This window comes from Diplotaxodon limnothrissa, linkage group LG17 (assembly GCF_057381915.1).
Source record: "Diplotaxodon limnothrissa isolate DT_005_m linkage group LG17, D_limnothrissa_male_GT1.1, whole genome shotgun sequence".
NCBI classification, from domain to species: Eukaryota; Metazoa; Chordata; class Actinopteri; order Cichliformes; family Cichlidae; genus Diplotaxodon; species Diplotaxodon limnothrissa.
In genome coordinates this window covers 16,396,264-16,417,632 of record NC_140612.1, presented here as the reverse complement: position 1 = coordinate 16,417,632, position 21,369 = coordinate 16,396,264, and positions in this window count along the sequence as shown.

Here is a 21,369-nt window from a genome sequence, read left to right as displayed (position 1 = left end):
TAAAAAGTGCTGTTTATCTGAGCTCTGCATAGAGTTTATAGAACGTCTATACACACTACAGTCCATTTGAAAGGTTTTAGGTCCACTTTTCGGTCATGTTGTCAGATCAGTTCTTTTTCCCTCATTAATCACAGTTACATAACAGAAAACACCTTTCAGTGTAAATTCATTTATAAAAACATAGCTGATATGTCCAATATAGTAATTTTTACCCTTCAGCTGTAAAAGACTGATAGGTATTGTTGTCACCCTGCCAGGCCCGCGTGTAATGTTGACATCCAAGTTTATGAACACAATAACTTGAGAAAGACTTTCGATTGATTCCATAGAGACCTTGGTCAAGGTCAAGGTTAGAAGCCAAGTGTTCTGAAAATCTTGTGAATATGATAAGGTGGTCAGAATTTTGAAAATGATAAGATAGGTTTGTCTACTAGGAGGCTGACAACACTGTCGAGAAAGGTGGGACAGAGAGAGATCAAGTCCCCCTGACATCACATCTGATTGGGGATAAAAGGTCTTAACATCCAGCCTCATGTTTAAAATGATCATAGTGCTAAAACAGAGCTTCTAGTAAATCATTGATTTTGATGGTCTGAGAGCAGAGAGTCTCTATGGGGATGCAGTTTGTGGAGGATGACAGAAAACGAGAATCTGCAGAGAGGCGTGTTAGACTGCAACTCTACTTCCTGGTCCCAGCTCTGGATAGTCATGTTTTGGGGAATTTGATACATTTGTTCAGATTTCTAGGAATGAGAGCTGCGCCATCCATAGTGGGATAGATTCCATCTCCCCAGCCACCTCCTCCAAGATTTGGGGGGACACCAAGATGTTCTCAGACCAGCCAAGTGCTCTGGGGCTTCAACCAGGGAAGCATCCTTGTCAGATATCCTGAACACCTCAACTGGTTTGTTTCAGTGTGGAGGAGCAGCAGCTCTACTTTGAGGCTCAGCCACCCTTCTTCTGCAGGACCATTGGGGTCATGTGTTGGTCAGCAGTGAAGGATGGATGTCCTGGAGGTGTGTTTCCTGACTTTTGAGGCTAGCTACTCTGATATTTTTTTAAATGCTCAGCAGCCTGGCTTATTAATAAACTACCAAAATAATAACACTTAATATACCAGCTTTCATGTCATGAGCACAACCAGAAGGAGTGTTTTGCGACTTCCTGGTTGTCTAAACTTCTTTTTTAATTAAAGCAGAATCAGTCCAAATCTAAAAGCAAAATCAAATGAATTTATTATTCAACCAAATTGCACAGACATTTTAAAAAAATGATAATCTGGCCATGACAGACACACAGATAGAGACACATGGACAAGAGAAACTACGACTTTGGAATCTCATAGTAACTACCACTAATATATCCCCAGCACTGGGAGAAGAGCCGAGTTATTTTAACACTCCCATGCAACTACAGGTCAGCACACAACTTCTAGCATCCTATACGTCTTAGAAAAACAGAAAAAAGGTAGTTGTAGTACGTGTGTGTGTGCGCTGTTGGAATGACAGGCTGGTTGTTGGTCGAGACCGAGTATGGATGGTTGATGTTGAACGTGGATCTAAAAGTCTTCAGAGCACCACTGTATACCCACTTTTGCAAAATGGCCAAACTCCTTACAATATTTACAAAAATATAAAATGTAAATAAAAATACAAACAAATTTTCTTTTTAAACACATTTTTGTTACGAAAGGAGGACTGAGGTGTAGAAGGTTTGCTGGCTGTCTTTCAACAGTGTCGTCCTCCGTGCAGAGTGGGCGCTGCAGACACTACTGATCTGTCTTCTGCTTCTTGCTTTCAACCTCATCCTGAAAACCGAGAAGATCGAGGTTAGAGGTGATGCTGCACAAAAATACAACACCGCTATTGATGTTTTGTTATCCCCCTTTTCACAAGTAAAAATGAATGTTTGCCAGCAGGTTAACAAAACATATTTCAAAGACGTGCTCTGAACTTTTCTATCCCTCACTAAAAAACGTTTCAGGTAAAGATAACATCCATCCAGATACGTGTTAAACAGGACATTGTTTTATGTTTTTATTATCATTATTATTATTATTATTATTATTTAAAGGAATCTTAGATAACTGTTGGATTATGCACTGTAAATCTGTAGGGTTTTTATAATTTGAAACTATACAGAAAACTGAGCTAAAGTTTCAAATATATGATATTTTGAGTATCAAATCTGGGTTCAGGATAAATAACACTGAAGCCCTTCAGTGTGACTGATCTGCTGTAACCCTAACTGTTCTTGCTGTTTTTAGCATAAAAAGCTGCTCCTGTAAGCTGGACACATCCTCACATCGTCATCGTCATCGTCATCAGCTGCTCTCTTCCCCCTCGGTCCATCAATGTCATCTTCTTCATCGTCCTCCTCGTCACCTGAATACAAAAAGATAAAGCTTGTTAGAATGAAACAGTAGAACAAATCGAGGCTTCAGTTCAGTATTTTTCACCCCACCTGGATCACACTGTGACTGCTGTGACTTCTAAACAGATGTCTTGTCAAACTTTATCAATAAATAATGCAGACAAATTTCTATCTACTTACATGAATAATTGGTCTTATGTGTAGTTATCCATCGTGTGTATGATTCATAATTTAGATATGTAGCAAACCCTTGGCCTTCTCTCAATAAGCTTCACGATGTAGTCACCTGAAATGGTTTTCACCTCACAGCTGTGCCTTGTCAGGGTTCATTTGTGGAATTTCTTGCCCCCTTAATGGGGTTGGGACCATCAGTTGTGTTGTGCAGAAGTTAGCTTGCTACACAGCTGAGAGCCCTATTTGACTACTTCATATTATGGCATGAACCAATCCGCTAAGTACAGAGAAACAACAGTCCATCGTTGCTTTAAGAAGTAAAGGTCAGTCAATCTGGAAAATTGCTAAAACTTTGAATCTGTCCCCAAGTGCAGCCGTAAAACTATCAAGCACTATGACTAAACTGGCTTACACGAGAACCTCCCCAGGAAAGGAAGACCAAGAGTCACCTCTGCTGCTGAGGGTATATATTTCTGAGTCACCAGCCTCAGAAATTGCAAGCACCGCAGATTAGAGCCCAGATAGAGAGACTGCAGGTATCAGGCCTTTATGGCCAAATAGCTGCTACAAAACCACCACTCAGGAAAAGCAACAAGCAGAAGAGATCTGTTTGGGCCAAAAACAAGAAGGAATGGCCATTACACCAGTGGAAATCTCTGCTTTGGTCTGATGAGTCCAAATTTGAGATCTTTGGTTCCAACCATCGTGTCTTTGTGTGACACAGAAAAGGTTGAATGTTGAATCCTCACCCTATCTCTCTTAGAGATAGGGTGAGGATTCAACATTTGGATCTGTGATCTCATTCTTTTGGTCACTACAGCTTGTGACTGTGGGTGAGGGTAGGGACGTGGTTGACCAGTAAATTACAGACCCAATATCTGATTTACAAACATGAGGACTGAAAATTTCCAGTTTATCAAACACCACTGAGCAGTCCTTACCTTTAAATCTAACCTTTCCTCTTTCATATCTTTCTCCATCTCGGAGTGAAGTTAGCTCTCTTTCTTTTCTCTCCCTGTGTAATACAGCAGCTGAACCTTTAGCTAGCAACACACTGTGAGACAAGCTGCACACAAGCATCTGTGTTTGCTGATGTTTGTTGAGCTCAAAAACATTCAAAAATGTTGGGAGGTGTTACAAAAATCCAAACTCCTAAAATGACCCCAACACTAAAAACAACGCCACGTCTGCTTTTTCCTCTCACCTCTGCATTATATTGATTGACATGTTTTGTTGTTGTTCTGTTTCATCACCTCTTTGCTCAGCATGGCATAAAAAAAACCTACCTTCTCTATCCTCCTCCTCTTCGTCGCCCACATCCTCCTCATCCTCCTCTACCTCATTGTCTTCCTCACCATTTTCCTTTTCCTGACACGGTGAGACAGATTTATGTTGGTCACCAGTAACACACAAGGACTATCCACGTCCTAAAAGGTGCGAGAGGCGTTAACAGGAGCTGTTCTTACATTTTTGCCATTGGCAGCAGAGTCTTCTCCATTCTCTGTCTCTTCAGTCTGTTTCTTCTCCTTCAGCTCCTGAAACAAAACATATTCTCAGACATGCTGGCCCACTTTTATGAATGCAGGAAGAGCACATGATTAAATGAGATGACCTAATGACCAAGTGTGATCTCAGCATAACTCACTTTATGGTTTCAGAAAATTTTTTAGGAAAGATTATTTAGTTTAGAAAGAGAAAATTGAGCAAAAATGAGAAAAAGGTAAATATAAATTGCATTGACTTAAAGTTTAACTAAATACGACATCTGTCAAAAAACTAATGTAGTTTTGTTTTTTTGTTTTTTTGTTTGTTTTTTTTAATTGAACTTTTAATTGCAAAGCAGGAAAACAGCAGTCACCAGCATATACATACACAGGACAAAGATGCATCTACATGTATAGCAGGACGTGGGAGGCAGAAAGAAAAAGCCAACAGCAATAGTAATAAACAATGAAAAAGGTTAACAATCGTCCCTTTGTTGCCAGGCTAAATCCCGTAAGCCCGATTTCAACCTCTGAGCAGAAGGAGTGTCCAGATAGGCCAAAAAAGGGTCCCGGTAGAAAAGGAAAGGTTTGTCCTTAAGTGCCGTAGAGAAGGCTTCCATTGGCACAATACTTATCACAGACTGTAGCCACTGGTTGACAGATGGAGCCTTATTAGAAATCCACAGTAAATGGTAAATGGCCTGTATTTATATAGCGCTTTACTAGTCCCTAAGGACCCCAAAGCGCTTTACATATCCAGTCATCCACCCATTCACACACACATTCACACACTGGTGATGGCAAGCTACATTGTAGCCACAGCCACCCTGGGGCGCACTGACAGAGGCGAGGCTGCCGAACACTGGCGCCACCGTGCCCTCTGACCACCACCACAGTACCATAATGCACTTTCGAGCGTAGTGTAGCAGTATGTGAAGGAGATCTTTGCTGCGAAAGCCGGCAGGTAGCTCATCATTTAGTCCTAACAAGCAAGTCCTTGGACCCAGATGCAGTCGGCAATTAAATATAACACATAGCTTATCTATGATCTCCAAAACTGTAGAATAACAGGGCAGCTCCACAGACAATGAAAAAAGGAACCAACAGCAGACTGACATTTGTAACAAAGATTAGGCAAAGCTGGAAACATAATGTGTCTCTTCTCAGGTGTAATATAAAGCCTATTTATAAGTTTAAACTGCCTCTCCCAAATAGAATTAGATGCCAAGGCTTTGAAAGGACGACAACACAACTCATCCCAAGCCTCAGCATCTATAGCGCCTACATCTGATTCCCATTGGCCCTTGACTTTGTTAGAGTTATCCATTCTAAGATCAGACAGAATGTTATAAACCTTTTTAGTGATACATTTTAGTTGGGTAGTTTTTACCATGAGTGATTCTGTGGGAGAAAGACCAAACCCTCCATTAAAATCCTTCAATTTAGAAGTAATATAGTGCTTTACCTGAAAGTACTTCAAAAAATCCTTATTGGTCAGACCAAACTTGCTTTTCAGTTGATTAAAAGTAAGAAGAGAGTTCTCATGAACAAGATCACCCACTGTATTAATCCCTTTTTGAGACCAGTCCGCAAAACCAGCCCGAAGACCAGGTAAGAAGTCAGGGTTTTCATGAATAGGAGTAAGTAGGGAGAAACAATTAAAATATCCTTCCAGGCGCCTGACTTTGCGCCAAATAATGAGCATATTCTTTAGCACCATATTATCTTGTGTTAGAACTGTGGCTTTACCTGAGGAAATATATAGCAGGTTCCGCAACGGAATGCCCTTTAAAGAAGTGGACTCAGCGCTGAGGTAAATAGAATCCGGATCGTCCATAAACCATTCTGTAAGAAATTTAAACTGTGCAGCCAAGAGGTATTGTGGGAAGGAGGGAGCGGCAAGACCGCCTTTCTGAACAGGCAAACACAGAAAACTGTATCTCAGCCTAGGTCTTTTCTTACGCCATATAAAAGAAATAATTGAACCATTTAATTTTGACAAAACCTTTTTGGACAGAGCAAGCGGTAACATCTGGAATAAATACAAGAGGCGAGGGAGGATATTCATCTTGACCAGGTGAATACGACCTAAGAGAGACAGAGGGAGGCTGCACCACCTACCCAAATCGCGATTGATGGTCTAAATCAAAGGGGTGTAGTTCAGACTATACATTTCTTTTAGATTCGGTGAAATCTTTACCCCTAAATAAGTGAAACCGGAGTAATGTAGTTTTTTAAAGAAAACATTTTCTTAAATGCAAAAATAGATAAATGATCTAAAGTACTGTAATGTCAAATGATATAAGGTATACATGCAACATAATACATAAAATAAAACTGTCTGTTAGGCTTTCTTACGTTAACAGTGGGAAAAGGTTCTGACAGTGTTGTATCTGCTGGATGACATAGATTAGGTATGTGTTCATGAGTATGTGACTTTGTGCAGGTGTGTGTCTGCATGTTTACATGTGCAAAATGATTGAGTGAGTTTGTTTTTAAGCCTTTAAAGGAGCATGTGGTAGCAGCGGTGAAGAAAAGTGAGCATATGCACATTCTGAAGATTTTGTCCTGCTGAACACAACGTTATGATGCTGCACATGTTAATAATTAATGTCAGTAATCATTTGGTGCAACGTAACAGCCCCAGGCCAGTGGCTCATGATCCACAACATTTTTATTAGTCTGTGGGGGGAAAAAGCTTTTCATTTTATATTTTTAAATATTAAAACAATTTCATTAACACAATATTTTATAATATTTCACTTTAAATCTGAAAAATAATGTTACAAAAGCTTCAAATAAATACTGTCTAGTACACCTCATGGCCCCCTTTAGACTCAGGTGTTGCAGGTCACCTGCAGCAGCCTAATCTAAATGTGGTATCAGACTAAGTGAACAGTTCATCTGCATATTTTAATGTAGCCGTACGTCTGTAGCTTAACTGTAGATTTGTTGCTGTGTAGAACAAAGAGCCGTGGATGGAGCAGCTACAGGGTTTGCTTTTCTTTACATTGGAGTTTGTTGATCAGGTTCTTTGATGACGGGCTCCTGCCAGCTTTACCCACTGAAGGTTTTAATGGTCATTACAGCTAGAAAAAAGTTTTCACTCCAGCTGAGCTCAATGTGTCGTCTCCTCTTTGCCCTTTGTAGTGCACAGTGTAGACAGACGTCAAGCCAACGTTAACATGTGACATTATCATCACTGCTTCTGTTGTGTTACCAGGCTTTCTGTTGAAACACTGGGCTCTGCGTGGGCTTTATGTTGTCGTACTTTTTACTCACATGCATGCTTCTAAATACGTTTCTATTGCAGGTCTATTTTTTGTTACAAATGTGGGCGAGCGTTACAGTACGGAGGAGTATTTTTGTTTTCTTTTGTTTCTTTTAAACAAAATGTGCAGATTACAGTTGTTTACAGGCTAGCTTCCACAGCTCCTATACCCTCTACAAAATGTCTTGTGTGGTTGAGTTAGTGAAACAAATTGATCGACCATCTTGTGACACAACCTACATCCTCTGTATTGCACATGGTGTAACCATCGATATCCTTGCACCTGTCCACTGCAGCCACTTCATTTTTTACAAATCTGTCCAACTCTTCCCTGACCAGATGCAGCTTTCTGCACCATCTTTTCAACATTGGAGTGGATAGACTGTAAAATCTAATTAGTTCACAAAACTTAAAAAAATTTAATCAAATATGCAAACTTATTGCCTAAAAAAAATAAAATAAAATAAATAACGAAAAGAAAAACATACAAAAAGCTTATTTAAAATAACCAAGTTAGGGCAACTTATTAATTATGAGTACATTGGTCATAATTAGTTCTTACAAAGTTTTAAAAAAAAAAAATATGCAAGCTCGTTGCCTCAAAAAAGAAATAAGCGTACTTAAGATCACCAACTTAGGACAGCTTCTTCATTGTGAGTACACAGCACTAAGAATATCTTGGATTTTCTGAACAATAGTAAATGTTTGGTCAATGACAAACATTTCAAGATCAATTATATTAAAAAAAAAAACTTCTGAAAAAAAAAAAAATTGTGGTAAGTTACTATTTTTAATTTGTCTACATACAAACTGAATGCAACTAAAATCACATTGCTTTTTATATTCCTTGAGTTTAAGAGATTTCTAGTTCAACAACACTCAGATATAAACACTGTCAGTATAATTAAAAACACTTCTCGTAATGTAGTTAAAATCAGCCCAACTTTTATTTTCAAACGCAAAAAAGTATATCAGCCAACATACTGGACACTGTTCTGCTGAACAACAAACAAGTATACTGCCGCTATAGTAGCCTGTGTTATTGAATTTTATTTTAAATATTACCAAATGTAAATTTCATATTTGTTACACAATTTAAAGCTTTAATAACCGTATAATGAAACAAAGTCCTAGTTTCAATTTCTGTCTATCTATCAAATGTTCAGTGTAGTCTGTAGCTCTAACACCACATTTGTTGTGCATTTAAACACACAAGCTTGTAATACTTTAAGGATGTGAAGGTCCTGGCATTACTTTCAAAATGACTGTCATAGATTTAGGTGATTCAAATATAAGTGCCTGAAGAAAGTCTTTAACATTGTCCCAACATCCCCGTACAGTGGCAGTGGATGTGGGTTGGAGATCCAATGACCTTGAAGATGCAGGTGACCATCTTCACTGACCACACCATCTGTGACGGAGGACTCATCTCTCCTTGCGTTCTGCAAGGAAACAATCATATTCTTTAGAACTCATTCATTCTCTTCCGCTTATCCTTTTCTGGTTGGCGGCGGGAGGCTGGAGATAATCCCAGCTACCATAGAGAGGCAGGGTACACCCTGGACATGTCGCCAGTCTGTCACAACACATGAGACAGGCAACCATTTACACTCTGATTCACACCCACTTGCACTTTCGAATAACCAATTGACCTAACCACATGTCTTTGGTCGTGGGATAGTCCGGAGTACCTGAAGAGAACCCACGCCAACACGACCATGCAAACTCCACACAGAAAGGCCCTGGCCAGGTGGCGGAATCGAACTAATCACCGCACTGCCCATTCTTTAGAACACCAAGTTATATTTGCTCTTAAAACATTTTTTCTGCATTTTAGACAATCAAGTTACATTATTACACTGTTTTCAAAAAATGCCGTCAATTTGATATAACCAATTATGCCATCCATCCATTTTCTTCCACTTATCCACAGCTGGGTCGCGGGGGCAGGGGCCTAAGCAGAGAACCCCCAGACCGCATGTCCTGGGTCTGCTCTGGGGCCTCCTCCCGGTGGGACACGCCCAAACCACCTCGACTGGCTCCTTTCGATGTGGAGGAGTAGCAGCTCTACTCTGAGGATGATTGCAGCTGTGGCCCCAATCCATCTGCCAATCTTTTGTTCTTCTCTCTGCTCATTTGTGAACAAGACCCCAAGATACCTAAACTCTTCCATTTGGGGCAGCAACTCGTCCTTTAGCCAGAGTGGACGCTCCACCCTTTTCCAGCTGAGGACCATGGCCACAGATCTGGAGGTGCTGATTCTCATTCCCGCCACTTCACACTCAGCTGTGAACTGCTCCATTGCGAGGCGGAGGCCACCACCTGGCTAACCAAGGCTGGTAGGACTCTTCCTTCAGCTTGATGCCTCCCTTCTGAGATTACCACCACGACAGGCACCAACCACCTACCGGCCGCAGCTCCTTGCTGCAGCAGCATCAGCTATGGAGGTGCAGAACATTGTCCATTTTGACTCAATGTCCCCACCCTCCCTTGGAAACTGTTGAACTGGGATATTAAGATCTCCTGAACTGGGGCTTCTGGCAGGCATCCCATGTGCAGCCTATATGCTTGGGTGTGACAGGTCTGTCCAGCATCCTCCCCCACCACCTGATCCAACTCAGTTGAGTTGATAGCTCAAACGTTCAGACTTCGCTATATACTGTACAGACATTGTGGTACCTCTAAACTAAGTTTGTGAGATATAATCTTTCAAGAAATGCAGCCCAAACTGTTGTTTGTATTTACTTACACAACATGTCTAATGAAATGTACACAAAGTCCTGCTTTAATGCGTCTGAGGACAACAGCATAATGCAGTCATATCTGAGGACTAATAACAGAAAGCACGAAAAGCTTGGTAAAGAAACAATTTCCCAAAGCCAAAGAATAAATTAGAGGAGTAAAACAGGTTGGTCTAAAGTATGATTAAACATTTAGCATGATTGATATAGATGACACTGAATATTACTAATCTACTGGAAAACAAAAAATACTTACCACTCAACTGATGTCTGTCCAACAGCTCCTTTTCTAGACTTGCAAGAGTTCAGTGTAATGTGGGCAATCATTAAACGACAATTCTGCAAACTCTCTGAGAAATCTCTGACAAAGTAAAAAGAAAAAAGAAAGAAAGAAAACAAGAATAAAAACCAGCAAATTATTCAGAAGCAGATTAGATGCCTAATGGCTGTGCAACCATAGATAACTTACAACATAAAGTTCTGTTGTTTACAACATAGAACTTAATGTTGTTAAAGTTGTTACTTGTTACAGTTTCTTGTTACAGTTTCTAATAAGCAAGATGACCAGATAAAACTTGTGGCTGTGTTTATATCTAACACAGGCTACCCCAAAATGTTTCTGGATGTCTTAAATTTGACTTTCACAACAAAACTTGTATACGAATACAGTTTTTAGTAAAAAGTAATGGTATTAAGACTACTTTTTTAAAAATGTAACTAAGCAGAAATGTTGCTAGTTAAATAGAATAGAATAGAATTCAACTTTATTGTCATTGCACATGCACAGGTACAGGGCAACGAAATGCAGTTTGCATCCATCCAGAAGTGCTTTAGTGATATAGATATATTACAATATATATTAGCAATAGTATAGATATGTAAGTATACTACAGAAATGGGTCTATTATGGTATGTTATAATGTACACGGTATGAAGTATGTTGTGAATATTCTATAACTAAGTATGTAAAGGCTGTAGTGAGTACAAGCTATGTACAGGCTATGAACAGGATATAAATATGAAAAACTATACAGAATATGAAATAAATAACTTTACAGAATCTGAGATATACAGCTATACAGAAATGGGAACTGTAAAAGCAGTAATGTAAAAGCAGTTTGTTTATGTTGATAAAGAATGGCTAGATTTGACATTCACAGATGCCGCAGATGTAGCCATAAAGCATTAAAACAAATGCAGGAGTTTGAATACATGCTTGTAAATTATTGTGCTTTTGCCACCTAACAGTTTGTGTGAGGTGAAAACATGACAACGCTGCTAAGAGGCAAGGCAAGGCAAGTTTATTTGTATAGCACAATTCAACAACAAGGTGATTCAAAGTGCTTTACAGAGACATTAGAAACGAGAACAAATAAAAAGCATGATTTAAAATTGAATAAAACAAGCAAATAAACTAACTAACTAATTAACAAACAAACAAACAACAGTATATAAAATCAAAACAGATAAAATCAGAACAGTAGATAAAATCAGTAGTTAAATATAAGTTTTGAAATTTAAGCTTAAAGTGTGGATTTGGTGCTTTATTCAAATGCAGCTGAGAATAGGTGAGTCTTCAACCTGGATTTAAATAAACTGAGTGTTTCAGCTGATCTGAGGCTTTCTGGGAGTTTGTTCCAGATATAAGGAGCATAAAAGCTGAATGCAGCTTCTCCGTGTCTGGTTCTGACTCTGGGAACTGATAAAAGACCGGATCCAGATGACCTGAGGGATCTGGATGGTTCATACTGGGTCAGGAGGTCATTGATGTATTTTGGTCCTAAACCATTCAGAGCTTTATAGGCCAGCATCAGAACTTTAAAGTCTATCCTCTGACGGACAGGCAGCCAGTGTAAGGACCTCAGAGCTGGACTGATGTGGTCCACTTTTTTGGTCTTAGTGAGGACTCGAGCAGCAGAGTTCTGAATGAGCTGTAGTTGTCTGACTGATTTTTTAGGTAGACCTGTAAAGATGCTGTTACAGTAATCAAGCCTACTAAAGATGAATGCATGGACTAGTTTTTCCAGGTCCTGTTGAGACATCAGATCTTTTATCCTTGATATATTCTTGAGGTGATAGTAAGCTGACTTTGTTATTGTCTTAATGTGTTTTTCTAAGTTTAGGTCTGCATCCATCACTACACCCAAATTTCTCGCCTGGTTTGTGGTTTTTAGATGTATAGATTGAAGTTCTCTGGTGACCTGTAATCGTTTTTCTTTGGCGCCAAAGACTATTACCTCAGTTTTGTTTTTGTTTAGCTGGAGAAAATTGTGGCACAACCAGTCATTGATTTCCTCAATACATTTACCAAGAGCCTGTACAGGGCCTCGGTCTCCTGGTGACATTGTGATATATATTTGTGTGTCATCTGCATAGCTGTGATAGTTTATTTTGTTGTTGTTTATAATCTGTGCCAGTGGGAGCATGTAGATGTTAAACAGAAGGGGTCCCAAGATGGAACCTTGGGGAACTCCACATGTGATACTTGTCTGCTCAGATGTGAAGTTACCTATTGATACAAAGTATTTCCTGTTTTCTACGTATGTTTTGAACCAGTTTAGTACAGTTCCTGAAAGACCTGTCCAGTTCTCCAGTCGTTTGAGTAATATGTTGTGGTCAACTGTATCAAATGCTGCACTGAGATCCAGTAAAACTAGGACTGACATTTTTCCACTGTCTGTATTCAGACATATGTCATTAAACACTTTGGTCAGAGCGGTTTCAGTGCTGTGGTTCTGTCTAAAACCTGACTGGAAGGCATCGTAGCAATTATTCTGTTTTAAGAAGTAACTGAGCTGTTGAGAAACTGCTTTTCAATGATCTTACTTAAAAACGGGAGATTTGAGATCGGCCTGTAGTTGTTCATTTGTGTCTTGTCAAGAGCTGCGAAAACGTCTAGTCTCTTATCTAATGATTTATAAGCTCACCTTTCCCATTTCGAATCAACAACAGTTAGTTTCACTGAGAGAAATGTAAACGAAAAAGTTAAAGCTGCAGGGTTTATGTTTTTTTAACCAACAGAAGCCGAGAGGCGGCAGCATGCTACAAGGCTAGGCTAACACTGGCTAGCAAGTTTATAAACCTGACACTGCAAGAAGGCAGAAAAAGTAAATTATTTACTCACCAAATCAGCGCACCTCCTATAAGAATCACAGTAATGCCAACAATAACCACTTAAGCTGAAGCTTCTCCAGCTGCATCCAGGTTTGCTCATCATAGTCCAGAAACAAAAAACATACATGCCATGAAAGTGGAGGAGGAAAGCAGCCACATGGCATTTTTAAACCACATCATCTTATCCTTCCACTGAAGGAAGACTGCCTTTTGCAATTTCTCTGCAAAGTCATGCCATGATGAATTAAAACAAAATAAAATGACCATTTCACATGGTTTTAACTGGTTTAGTAGGCATTTGTATGACCTAAGATGCATGTTCTCAATATAGTTCTTTGTTTTTGTGTAGAAACAAAAAAACAAACAACAAAAAAAATACTAGGAATAAAAAAGCAATGAGAAAAAGCAAATCAAAAATTTATTAATTTTTTTTTTTTTTTTAGCTGTACAGCTGGGTGACTTTATATAAAATTCCAATAGTGATACAAACTGTCAGATAATGAAGTATCTGAAGTACAATTTCATTAAGTCACCTACACAGAGGGTATGGCAGCCATGGCAGTTTGCCTTGAAAACAACAACCGTGATCTCCACATTTCAGCTTTCCTCAAAATAATAAGGAAACACCACAGAGAAAGCCTCTCATCACCACAAACCAAAAGATTAGACAAAAGACTAATTACCGCATCATCATTATTTATCTATGCCTAAAACAAATAGAAAACAAATACTCAAAGTGAATATTTTTGTCAGTATGAGCGCAAAACCTCTCGGGTTTTTCCCTCCTGTCCTCACCTCTGTGGAAATGGGATGCCAGTTATCGTTTACAAACACAGTGCTTCGACGCTTTAAGTTGCAGTTGGCTGGAAAAACAAAAGTTATTTTTAACAAAGTAGTTTTCGGTGCCTTTCATGAACGCTCACTCTGCTTTCCAGTAGCACGCTCTAAACAGAGCATATTTACATGAATGCAGCATTTCACAGGATTCCTTCTAAACATGGCTGAACAGGACTACAAATCTATTCTTCACTCGTGAAATTGGGGTACATGATGCTCTGTGCTGAGTTTGCATAATAAAACGCGCGTTTGCACCCTGCCACTCCAGGTCTTTGGAGTGGTTTTCCAGTGTCTGTGTGCTAGTTTAAGTGCTTGATGAGTTGTTGGACTGCCTCTGTGTGGTTAAGAGACTGAAATAATCTCCATGTCTCTCATCTTATCTGATTGCCATAAATAGTTCTTAAAACACTGAGCCTTTGCCTTGGGTTTGATAACTAAAGGCTCCACATTAAAACGAGTGGATTAGACTGAAATTTCTACTTACTCTGAATTATTCTTAGACACTACACTAGGTTATCCAACTAATTAGGCTGCTTTTGAAGGTGTAATGATTATTCAATTGACCTGAGGTCTGCTGATGTAAGAAGGGCTGATTACATTTGCAAAGAGCATATTATGAACAGCACATTATGATTGGGAGCTGAGCCCCCCTAAGAGTTTGAACCTAGAATGGCACCTGGTTAGACGAAAGGAAGGCTTCCACCCCTCGTGGAGCGCGCGCGAGTCGGCTTGCAGACAGACATGCACAGCTTCACGGGCACGGCTCGCGCGCCAGCTGTTTGAATTAGCGTGTACCTGTAGAACACCCTGCGCCGCGTCGCTCGCTGTCAGCCTTTGTTTGAAATGGAGCTGCTCGGAAACAAACTGAGCAGAAACCACCAGCGTCCCCTCGGCATCACTCAGTACTACAGTACCAGCGGGTACACGAGGCGCGAGGAAACTGAGACATTAAAGAAAACTCGGTTAAAGAAGAAGAGAGGCCCGAGGGTCGGGCACAGCAGCCTGCCTCCACCGTGACGACACGCTCCCAGCTCCGCTGAGGGCCACAGTAGCAGTGAGGTGGAGCTCCACATGCATAAACTCAGATTATTGCTCGATCGCGTCACTGGAGTTACAGACAACACAGAGCTGGACAGTTAGAAACATGCGTGTCCACGCCGTTTCACCGCAGCGGAACTACCATTTGCTTTTGTGAATGATTACACGAATACGTATCAGAAGCACTAACAATGAAGCCGATATTTACTATGTTAAACCAAAACAGTAGTTTAACAAGACTAGATGTGGCTCTGTGATAGTCCCGCGGTCGTGAATGGAAACACTCGGTGCCGGGCGGGAGATAACCCACTCTGCTATCCTACCTCCATCCCTGAAGGTCTTTATTTGCTTTCGGTCACTGCTTCGACTTCTAAACGTTCCCCAAACAGTAAAAGTAATAGTTCTGCGCGCCTCAGCCGGTTCAGTTCCCTCAACTATCCGAGAGTTTGGCGACAGATCGGGACAGCCCTCACAGAACACACACCTGCATTGACGAGTACAGCGGCCGTATATGTAGTTTGTGAAATGACAGACAGGCATCCTACAATCTCTGCATGTCTGACTCTAAATGAAACTGGGAGGCGGTATTAAGCTGCCCACCGAGGAAGCTTAGAAATGTTCCCTGTGCCAAAACTAGTACCTTAATAAGCCCGTCTTTATTCCTCATCCATTAGCTCCGATCCTTCAGTACATATGTCAATGGATGACAAATGTGTAGATTTATATTAGAATTTCGTGCATACAAGCAGGTCATAATGAATATCATCTAGAAAACTGGTAGTCTTCTTTTTCATACGCACTGTGCTTAAAATAGAAAAATTAGTAACATGTTACAGTTATAAATGGAAGCAAGAGTTAGAAAAAGCATCGTGCCCTGTCTCCTTCTATTGTCCTTACCTTGGTGCTCAGTTCTCCGCTGCTTTCCACCTGGCTGTCTGCCATATTAGATATATAAAAGGAAATTATTAATATCCAGTCAGAATATAGCAAAAAATAAAAATGAACGTATTGTAATTATTCCAGCTGCTGTGTTAAGATAATCGTTGCGCTGTCAGCTGCTTGTCCGCCAGCTGGAGCTCCCTTCTTTATAGAGCAGTGGGCGGAGAAGGGTGTCCAGAAGCGAACTGTGATTGGTGGTTTGGCTTTGACAATGTCCAGCCTACTATTGGCGAGGGGAAAACAATACCCAGCCCTCCTTGTGAGTGTGTGTGTGGGTCCTGACATTGATACACTATAAATCTCACACATGCTGTGTTGCACACACACACAGTGCATGTTTAACTTGAACAATTTCACAAGCTAGAGCCTGCACTTTATACTTCATACTACAATATCGTGGCTCAAGAGTTGGGAGTTCGCCTTGTAATCGGAAGGTTGCCGGTTCGAGCCCCGGCTTGGCAGTCTCGGTCATTGTGTCCTTGGGCAAGACACTTCACCCGTTGCCTACTGGTGGCGGTCAGAGGGCCCGGTATCGCCGGCAGCCATTGAGTCCCTGAGGACATGTCAGTGGAGTGCAAATGTGTAGATTTATATAATTATATTAGAATTTCGACGCTTTACTATACAGACCATTTTACTGTCATACATCTGCTGTTCAGTTGTGTAAGAAGCATCGCCTAATTACGCGTATTGAAAGGAGCGATGCTGAGGTAAAATACCCCAACAGCATAATGGGCAGGCACCTAGATTTTACTTCAGTAAAAGTACTAAAGTATTTCCAGTGTCATTTAAAAAGCTGTCATCATGCTATATTACACTACTTCTATTATTATTATTATTATTATTATTATTATTATCATTATTATTATTATCATTATTATTATTATTATTATTATTATCATTATTATTATTATCATTATTATTATTATTATTATTATTATCATTATTATTATTATTATTATTATTATTATCATTATTATTATTATCATTATTATTATTATTATTATTATTATCATTATTATTATTATCCTTCGGAAGTGAACATGCAATAAGATTTTCTTTGACTTTTTTTAAAGGAATAATGCAATCAGTTTCTCTCAGTACTACATGTATCAATTGTATGTGTAGTGGTTGTTATATATGCTTAGCCTACGTGCCAAGATGTGCCAAGATCGCATTTTATGTTCGTTTTTTTCGTAACTGACTATTGCTTCTATTGTCTTTCTATTTGTTCCCAGTTATAGTACTTCTGTATAAGAATGGGAAAGAGAAAGGCTGGACAAGGTAGCGAGATATAGAGAGGAGGGAGAGGAGGGAGGACGGAAGCTTGGTGGCAGGATTGGAAAGGCGTTATGGATCCAAAGGAGGAGAAAGTGTGAACATATTAATATGAAAATATTCTCTGTGGACAGGGCTGCATTTTTTTTTTTGGACATTTTCATAATGCGTAGTAGGTTCTTTACTATTAAAGGAAATATTCAATAATCCTAGTAAGACGTTAATACTGGAACTACAAAGTGAAGAAGAACGCTACACTGATTGAATCCGTCCTGTAATCAGGATAGCTTGCATTAAAAATCCCACAGAGGGCTTCGGGGGCTTCCCTCACCAACATGGCGAGTGTTGGAGTCCGTATTGCGTCTTGAATGTTTAACATTTGTCCTGATTGGTTAGCAAACCGGAGTTAACGTAAAACTGACGCTTTGCGCCATGTGAGTGGCTGACAGAGCTGCCAATCACGCAGAGCCGCTTATGAAAGTGTGCGCGCTGTCGGGCAACAGACAAAGACAGGAGCGAATCGGAAGCAGGTGGACGGGCTGTTTCTGAGCTGCTCTCAGGCCTCAGAACTCAAATGAAAGAACCTGAAATAACGCATTTCGTAGTTTTAAATTAAAGTTACGTAATGTTTGAACACATTACAGAGCAAACTATGAACCAGTATGTAACAAAAGGAGAGATCCTTAACACACGGTTAAATTCTTTTGTCTTTTTATATCGTCTGTGTCACTTTTCATCAGAGACATCCTAGAGGTCTTGGAGGTGGAGAAGAAATTCCAAATATGAGCGATCAGATGGTTGCAGTGGGCACAGCAATCCTGGAAGAACCAATGTGGTCGATCTCCATCTCTGCTGAGACTGCAGATGCTTGGCTCAGAATTTGGCTTGAACAGCCCATAGGGCCAACCTGGCCTGTATCAACAGTCTGGCTGCTGTTGACAATGTAAAAATAATAATATGGGCAATGTTTTCTTGGATCATTTTAAATACCAACAAATCATTGTTGCTGGTCTTTACTGCCACAACCTACCCTTTTCTAATGACCACCTGAGTGCCCCTCCAAGTCACAATCATGTAAATAGAGAAAACAATAGTACCAAGCATTCTAACCAGTGGGTGGTATGAAGGAGGATGCAATTGATGTTTCTTTCGGAGTAATTAATGTTTGATTTTAATTAGGGCTATAGAGTAATCCATCGATTAACCAAGAAATCACATAAGAAATACTTTTGTCTTATTAATGAGCCTTTGGAAAGCTTCATCAAATACATATTATATAAATAATATACAATGATTACTGTCATATAGATAACAGAAAGCGAGAAAGACCAAGACTGGTGGGTGAGCTCCATTTCCTCACATCAGCAGAGAGAGCGTGGCACACTGTGATGTATAATAATTCAAATATGTCAATAAAAACCGACTCTGCTTTCAAGAAGAAAAATAACACAGGAGGGTTTTTTAGCTCTGATTCTGTCTGGTCTCTAGTTTTTTTCTTGAATTGTGCAGGGCTTGTCTGCATCTTACACTTGGTATACGTGACGTGACCTGAACATAGGACAAGGACTATCAAAATAAAACAGGAAGCACAACAAATAGTCAGACGTGGACGAAGACACACAACCTTAATGCTGGGAACAGGGGGGCATGACTGATTTGGAGAGACAGAGAGGGCACCTGGAACACGGAGTCAGAAACCTAAAGACTAAAAACTATAACATAAGCACAAAAACAATAAAGAGAACCAAAACAATGACTGACACAAAACCAAGGAATATTAACAAAACTCAAAAAGACATGAACACTGGGTCACCACACCCAGGACCATGACAATTCCTCTGCAGATGATCAGTCAGCTGTTTGAAAATCACTCTTTCAACGATTTTTGAGATAAAAAAAGAAGCTTGGAGCTTTTTAAGTAATGGTTTAAATACTGCCACCTTTCATGGTCTGTGGTACATAGACAATTATTATAGATAGGCTGATCATATTTAGGACTGAAACTTCATTAATGGTAGGACTTTTATGAGCAGTCTTGTATGAATGGGGTCTGAAAGACACATTGATGGTTTGGAGGACGTAATTACTGAAGTTGACTCAGATCAACTGGAGGAAAACAGTCTAAATGAATATCAACGCTACTGAAAGTAGCTGTACATAATTTTATGTCTGTGAGATGGTTATGAGTAATTTTGTCTCTAACCTCTTAGGACCTGACGTCCACATATGTGGACATCACATTTTGGGTTGTCTAGAACAAAATACTAAATTTTGCTCTGATATCCACTCATGAGGACATACTGCCACTGTTCTATCGACGTTTTAAACGAATGTCTTCATATGTGGATCTCATTTTTCTCAGAAACTAAAATCAGGTAATTCTTTGTTTTTGCATTCATCAGGTCCCAATCAGCCCAAACAGCAAAGAGAAATTAAAAATGCATGCCATGAAAGAGTTCAGGTCTTAGGAGGGTAATGGTGAAAATGATATCTGGGAAGAAGTTCATGAAGTCATTACAAGTTTATGTTAAAAGGATGTTTGTCTCAACAGCGCTCTGGCTACAGCGATGAAGAGAAACTTAGGGTTGTTCTTATTTTCTTCAATCAGTGATGAATAGTAAGATGTTCTGGCTTTGCGAAGGGCTTTCTTATAAAGCAGCAAAGTGTTTCTAAATGATCTTCTACATTTGTGATACGCCATTTTCTCTCCAGCTTACGATTTAGCTGCCAGGGAGTCAGGTACTTCTGATTTTAAAGCTCTATTGTTCACAGGAGCTACAGTATCCAGTGTCATACGTAAAATTATTAACAAGATAATCAACCTCTGTTGGAGTAGTGTTCAGGTAGTGTTGGTACAAGGCATTGAAGAAGATAACTGTGGCTGAAATATATTCTTAAACTGAGTTAAAGCGCTTTGAGAAAGACATCTGTGATGAACTCTACTCCCCACTGCTGTGTGATCCATTCTTGTAAATTCACATGTTATTAGGAAATGATCAGACCAAAGAGGGTTTTCAGGAAACACTGTTAAATGTTCAGTTTCTATGTCATATGCCAGAACAAGATCTTGAGTGTGATTAAAGTGGTGGGTGGGTGCTTTGCCGTTTGCTGATAGAAATGTTGCATTTAAAATTACCTGATGGTTAAAAAACGTGACTCCCTTTATGCTCGCTCGTCTTCTACTAGGGGTTAAAAAAAACAAAACACAGTCCCACTTTAACACCTGACTTCCTGACTTTGAAAACACGGTTCTGACTCTCTCATCTTTTATGCGACATCCCCTGATGATTCATATACAAACAGGACTAACTTTTATGTGTTGCTGTTCCGCAAATTGGTAAAAGTAATGAGCCTGTTTTGAAAATGTAAGGAGTAGAAAGTTGAGATATTTGTTTAAAAATAGTTTTCGTTCCAGCCCAGACCTGAGGAGAGCAGCTGCTGGGCTTTGGGAGGGAATATTGTCCCATTCTCATCTTTCAGAGCACTGCAGCTGTTCAGCAGTCCCTGGTCTCCATTGGCCTTTTTCAGTTGTTCAAAGGTTTGCACTACAGACATGCCAGTTCAGCACCTGGACCTTTCTACTAAAAAGCCATTCTGTTTTCCAAATAGAAATAAACATTTTTATTCTCCTGACTTTAGAGCAGTTTTCCACTTTTCCTCAGTCCATTTTAAATGAGCTTTGATCCAGACAGGATGGCTGTGTATATTTTATATTTATTTATTTACTGCATATAATTGTACTTTGACTTTGAAAGGTAACAAATGGGTATCAGTGTTCTGCATTTGCTACTAACACATTTACATTGGCTGACTGCACTGATGTTAAAGTTTTACTCATAACTAGCAGCGCATGCATTAATCACTGCTTCACAATTCCAGCCCCTATTTTCAGATACATTTCTACTTCCTTCCTCAAATCTCCTCTCCCTCTTCCACCATCACAGGATTGCTGTAATCCTATTTGAAATGGCGGATGAGACAAACATGGGAGGGAGGGAGAAGTGAGGCGCCGCAGAGGCTGCAGGGAAACCCAGAGTGGAGCTGCAGTGTAAAGTGGAGCTGGACTGACCTAACTGCTTTGAACACAGTTAACTTACTGAGAGTCAGCAACTTCAGCTGT